The sequence below is a fragment of the Mastomys coucha genome, unplaced genomic scaffold (genome assembly GCF_008632895.1).
Source record: "Mastomys coucha isolate ucsf_1 unplaced genomic scaffold, UCSF_Mcou_1 pScaffold7, whole genome shotgun sequence".
Classification (NCBI taxonomy): domain Eukaryota; kingdom Metazoa; phylum Chordata; class Mammalia; order Rodentia; family Muridae; genus Mastomys; species Mastomys coucha.
Genome location: NW_022196913.1, coordinates 25,703,961 through 25,710,410, shown reverse-complemented (window position 1 = coordinate 25,710,410; position 6,450 = coordinate 25,703,961). Strand labels below are relative to the sequence as shown.

Below are 6,450 nucleotides of genomic sequence, written 5' to 3'. Positions count from 1 at the left end.
GCTGTCCTGGAACTCACTCTGAAGACCAGGCTGGCCTCAAATTCAGAAATCCACCTGCTTCTGCCTCCCAAGTGCTGAGATTAAAGGCGTGAGCCACCACCACCCGGCTCGTAAATTTTTGTTGACTGACTCCAACTAAGTAATATCACTTTAAGAATTATTTGTTTTACCAGCTTATATATCCAAACCAGCATAATGGCTATCATGTCTTAAGCTAATTTCTTAAATAAGTGACCTGAGAAATTTCGCAGTAATTCAAGCTGTTCTGAAATCAGTTTGTGTCTGGTGTCTAGTCTTTTAAAAAAGCACTAAGACCCGAGTTCCTGTGGCCATATTGAGGTCCCATTAGAGATGTTTCACAGCTGTTGTGCCTGGTTATCTTTGGGGAAATGGTTAACTGGATGAACTTTCAGGAGTTGGATGAGGCAGACAGTAGATAGGAAGGGACGGACCGGTACTTACTATCTTAAACTTGTGTCACTGCTGGGCATTGTGGTGCACATGTGTGTTAATACCAGCACTATGAAGGGAGATGCAGAAAGCAGTCTGTAAGTTCCAGCCAGGGCTACATAGTGAGGCCCTATTTAAAAACAAAATGAAACAAGTAATGGCGTCAAAGGAATTTTTTCAAACCCTACTCACTCCCTGCACACACATACACACACACACCTCTCATCCCACACACCCTAATTTTGACAAAGTCAGTTAATCTCTCTGTGCCTCTATTGCCTCAACTATAAATGAAGGTGATAGAGCACCTTCCTGGGGCTTTTAAGGCATTATGTGAACATACTTGATTTAGAAGTGTATCCATACATCCCTTGTGATTGTTTCTTGCTCTCCTTACTTCTCTGGATGCCCTGCTTTGTTTTGTTTGCTTCCTGATTTGTTTCTACAGGTACCCCTTCATGAACCATGCTTACTTTTTCCTGGCCAGAAATGTCTGCTCTTGAAGCTGAGAGAGAATAACTATTTGTAGCATTTGAGTGAGACATTGCCCATAGTCTTGGGCATTTAAATAGTTGGTAGCACCATTTAGGTCAGTGTAAGAGATATGGCCTTACTGAAGGAAGTAAACTTTAAGTTGCCCTATTTACTGCTTGTGGTTCAAGATGGTAGATCTGCTTCCACCTGCTACCATGCATCCCTCAGGGACTGAAACCCAAATCCCTCCTAAGTTGCCTTGGTGTGTTAAATTTATTTTTGCTGCAATAAAATACCATGACCAAAAGCAACCTGGGGGTGAAAAGGTTTTTTTCAACTTACAAGTCTAGATCATACTCTATCACTGAAGGAAGACATGGCAGGAACTCAAGACAGGAACTTGGAGGCAAGAGCTGATGCAGAAACCACAAGGCAGCACTGCTTACTGCCTGCCTCCCATAGCTTGCTCAGCCTGCTTGCTTATATAACCCAAGACCACTTCCCCAGGGGCACCACCCAGAAGCCCTCCCTCATCTATCACTAATTAAGAAAATGCCTCCACGGGCTTGCCTTCATGCCAGTCTTATGGAGGCATATTCTCAGCTCCTCAACCCTAGCTTGTGCTAAGTTGAAAAATAAAAAACAAAAACAACAACAGAGTCTCACCAACCAGGACACTTGGCTATGGTGTTTTATTACAGCGATGAAAAGTTACAAATACACTATCTTTCCAGTTCATTTGAGTAATATATCCCTGAAATGTCATTTACAGCAGTTCCTTACATGGGAGGTGTAAGTGCTAGTCTTTGACAATCTGTGGTGTTCTGGAAATCCTGGAATAGTTTTCAGAGGAGTTACGATTTGGAAGGTGTTCTCTCCATGCTGAGGATTTAAGCCCTTAAACTATGAAACTAAATGACATCCCCAGCCTGAGATTTAAAAAAACAAATGCCACTTACTCTGGTGAGAACATATGTCCTGATGGCTTGGTAGAGTCTGCTCAGAATGAGGCTGGAACAGAAAGGACTCCAACCTGGTTGTGACACATCCATAGCCTTGGTTGTTCAGGAACTTCATCCTTTCAATCTGCTCACTTAGGACATCTAGATTGTGTTCACAACGTACAGTAGCCTTTCTACTCTGACATTATAAAAGATGCCTCTCACATTATCCTGACAATTTTATGGTTTTATTTTTAACATTTATGGCCTTGACTTACTGGGAATGCTTCCTGCTGCATAGAGTAAGGATCCAGTTTGATATCTTTCCAAAAGATTACCCATTTATTCTTATACATTTATTGAAGATGTTCCTTTTTCTTACTATTTTCATTATACCCATCTCTGAACATCTGTACCATTTGTTTGTCTTGCCCCATATTGAGTTATTAATGCATCATGGATTTATAATATGCTTTATAGCCCTTAAGGCAGGCCCCTTCTTTTTTGGCTTATTTGTTTTATTTTCCTAGTTTTATTTTATATGTGAATGTGAAACTTCTGAAGAGTTGGTAGTTTTAGAGGAATACTGTTTAAATTTACAAATTGTTGTTTTTGTTTTATGCTAAGAATGAAATCCAAGGCCTCAATTTGCTGGGCAAAAATTGCTGGTCTCCATCCTCAGCCACTGCAAATTAATTCTGACATGGATCACACTGAGAGCTAAGCTCAGGAAGTGACCCACTTGGATGCAAAACTAGGGTTCAAAATTATGTCTGGTCTCAGAAACTTAGTTTTCTTATACTTTAGAAGGGTATCTTATTGCGTGATTAAGGAAATAAAGTGTTATTAAAGACGTTCTGAGTAATCATAGCCTCCTTTTGTCACTCCCAGTGGGACTGAGCTCACTAACCACAGAGAAGAACACCTCCGGCATCCTAGAGAGCACCAAGTGTCCGAGTGCCAGAGAGCGAGCTGAACTCCTCTAGCTTGGCAGTTGGCCCTCTCAGTCAGTCAGTTTCTGGCAGAGTTCGTTAGCTCCTAGTTAGCACCGGGGGTTTGCAGAGGGTAAGCCTGTTCTTGCCTTGCACCTCCAGTCTTCCTCTTTTCGAGTGGGTCTCGTCTGTCTCTCCACCCCTCATCCTCTCCTCTCCTCCGCAGAGCTGGCTCCCTACCTTGGCGGGGCCGGGGCGGGGCCGGCCACAGTCCTGTGCTGCTTGGACCTCAGAACTGCAGTTGGTGGAGCGACCGGCTGAATCTGCTGAAGACTGAATTTCCACAGGGGTGGGTGCACGGAGGGAGGCCTAATTGTTGTCTCTGCTTTGGGGTCCTCCCTTAAGTTTGTGTTCATTGTTGAGAATGTTACTCAACGGGAATTTACTGTTAGTATTTTACTGATCTGCCATTTTCACGGTAGCTTATTAGGGGTGCATACTGGGAGGGATGCACATTGCCACTGTAGAGACTGTCTATAACTAGAAAAAGACAGGAAGACAATTATTACAACAAGAATTTGGAGGCCAAATTAGGTATGCTTTCCAGGGATGCAACTGGTAGCACTCTAGGTTCTCCTCCGCATGGTCTGAATTGTAAATATAGAATAGTAAACTAATAAAGCATTTTCTCTGTCACAGTTTTCATGGAGGAAGACAATGCTTTTACTAAGATTCTGTTTTTTTCATAGCAGCAGCCACTACAAGAGTAGTGTTACAATGGACCATCTTGTTAAAATGAACTAAGCATCCCCTGAACCCCGTTACAGTTGAAATAATGGGACTTTCTAGCAGGTAATCATTTCTGTCGATGATGTGATTTCTTTTTCCAAACTGGAGTTGGCTTTCTTCTCTTTACTCATAAATTCCTTCATCTACTCTATTTGCTAATCTCTTCAACACCTATTTTGCTTTAAATGTATTTTAATGTTATTCTTAAGTGTTTTGTAAAGACTATACATTATTCTTTTCTAATGCCAGGGTTCAAACCCAAGGTCTTGTACATGTTAAGCAAGTGCTACACCACTGACCTGTATCCCCAGCCCATACTCCTTAGTTCTATATTTGTGTGTACTCATTGATCTCAATGCCTTTAAGAAAGACAGACATAAATAACTATTTGTGTCAGGTGTTCATCCCAGTAGTTCTGTGATGTTCCTCTCTTGATGCAGGTAAATGAAAACATTTGATCTGTGATTTGGCTTCTGTTTGATTGGTGCCCTCATATTGTGGAACAAATGCTTGAGAGTTCTAGTTAAGTCTGGATCATGTATTATTGCCATACTTACAGTGCATAAAGTATTTTTTGCATATATATATATATATATTTGTTTGTCATTACAGGAATCAAGGCCAGAGTTGTGAGCAAAACATTAACTTTAAAAGATTTTGTAAGGATGGACCCAGACCAAAAGGTTTCTAACGTACATACTAAGGATTCTTTACCAATTCCTGAGAAAGAAGAAAGGACCAGTTAGAAGACTATAATAAAGGCAGGCCCACAGACGGCAGATGGTATAAATGCAGTGAATGTCGGAAAATGTTTACCCAGAACTCAGGCCTCATTCAACATCAGAGAATTCACACTGGAGAGAAACACTATGAGTGTTATCACTGTGGAAAAGCCTTCTGTGTGCGCTCAACCCTCACTGTGCATCTGTGCATGAAAGAGTTCACACTGAGAAGTCCAATACCTGTAACAAGTGTAAGCAAGCCTTTAGTGTGAGAGGACACCTGATTATACACCAAAGAGTCTACAAGGGAGAGGAGCCATATGACTGCAGTGAATGTGGGAAAGCTTTCCATGTGAGCTCAGACCTTATCAAACATCAGAGCATACATACAGGTGAAAAGCCATAGGAGTGTGATAAGTGTGGGAAAGCCTTCAGTGTGAGCTCAGCCCTCGGCAAGCATCAGAGAGTCCATACGGAAGAAAAGCCATGTAAGTGTAAGAAATGTGGCAAAGCCTTCTATGTGAACTCAGTGCTTCTTCATCACTGGACAGTTCACTCTAGAGAAAAGCCATATGAGTGTGAGGAATGTGGAAAAGCATTCAGTCAGACTCAAGTCATCACCAGAGAAGCCATACTGGAGGAAAACCCTACAAGAGTGATGAGTGTGGGAAAGCTCTCCGAAGATGCTCTAAACTTACCAAACACCAGAAAGGACATGCCAAAAGAAAATGTCAACAGTGGTGTACCTGGGAAAGGTATTCTAGATGCCTTTGGTTGCATCAAAATGCACACACACACACACACACACACACACACACACACAAAACAAAAAAAATCAACATGCCCTCCCTTGAAATACTGAAGGAAAGTCACTGGAAACAGCTTCATCATTGCACACAAAGACAAGTCACCTGTCCTCTCTCTTTAGAATTCAGCTTTACAACTCAAGGTATTATTTTTTTTTAATATAAATCATTTTCCAGGGGCCAGGGAGATACCTCAGCTCAGGTCTTCAGAGCCCACATAAGAAACCCAGATGTCAGGTGTAGCGGGCATTTGTAATCAGTTTTCCTGAAAATGGAGGCAAAGGCAGGAAAATTGCCCCATTCAAAAGTTTCTGGTCCAGCACCTATAATATGAGCACAGCTACAGAAAGAAGAAACCCCTCCTCAAACAGGGTGGAAGACAAGAGCCACGTCCCAAAAGTTATCAGACATCCACACCCACGCTGGCTCTCCATGCGCACACTCATGCATCACACTCATAAGTCATACTCCATAACTGTCAGTTTAATAAGAGGAAACAGGTTGAGCATTACTTTGGGCTAGGAAGATGAGTAGCAAGTAAAGGAGCTTGCTACCAAACCCAGTGACCTGAGTCTGATTCTGGAGCCCACATGGTAGAAGGAGAGAACTGAGTCCTGCAAGTTGTCTTAACCTCCATGCACACAGTAGAACATGTGCACATTCACATACAAAATAAAAATAGTTTAAATGTTACTACAAGCAAGCTTCTTGTTTTGTTATCGTGCTTACTGACAAAGCATTAAAGTTTGAGTTGTAATGTGGTTGATTCAAGAAAGACTGCCCCACCTCATTAAACCTAAAAAGTCCTATCTGTTGATTCTGTGTGTCTTTTCATGACCACTGTGCTTTCCAGAGTAATTAGTGTAAAGAATAAGTTAACTGCAGCATTAAAGATAAGCATAGCCAAAATAAAATGAGTGTTCATTAATCTAGAAAAGCAATTCCTTCCACTTGGAGCACAAAGCTTGTCAACCATGACAGATGGCCTAATGACCAGGCTGACCAGCTCCAAGGAAGCAAGCCATCAAGCTCAACCAGTAACCAGGTAGCTTCATTCTGTATCTAGCCAATTTACATTTCTGGATGAGAGAATAGGATTAGGATCTCCATCCAATTTATCTCAATCCTGTTATGGAAAACAGACAAGAGCAATGTAACATGAACATCTGTGGCCTTGGGAAGGCCCAAAAAATTGGCTCACACCATAATTCTCAATTCCTTTAACTTCACCTTGAAGAAGAATCCAAGATTATCTGGGTGCTCTCCTGGGATCTCATATAAGCCGGAAGCTGGAAAAACCCTGGGTGCATCATGGGTTAGAGCAGCGAGGGATGGC

General features: G+C 41.9%; 1 long non-coding RNA gene across 2 annotated transcripts; it reads left to right on the top strand.

The window, feature by feature from the left end:
• The first annotated feature begins 2,802 nt into the window (after positions 1 to 2,802).
• Positions 2,803 to 5,923, top strand: LOC116082740. Of its 2 annotated transcripts, none has more exons than XR_004115405.1 (4): positions 2,803 to 2,930; positions 3,024 to 3,146; positions 3,550 to 3,649; positions 4,199 to 5,923. It is a non-coding gene; the product is annotated as an uncharacterized LOC116082740 (long non-coding RNA). The 2 variants fall into 2 exon arrangements; XR_004115406.1 differs by having other exon boundaries at positions 3,547 to 3,649.
• The last annotated feature ends 527 nt before the right edge of the window (positions 5,924 to 6,450 follow it).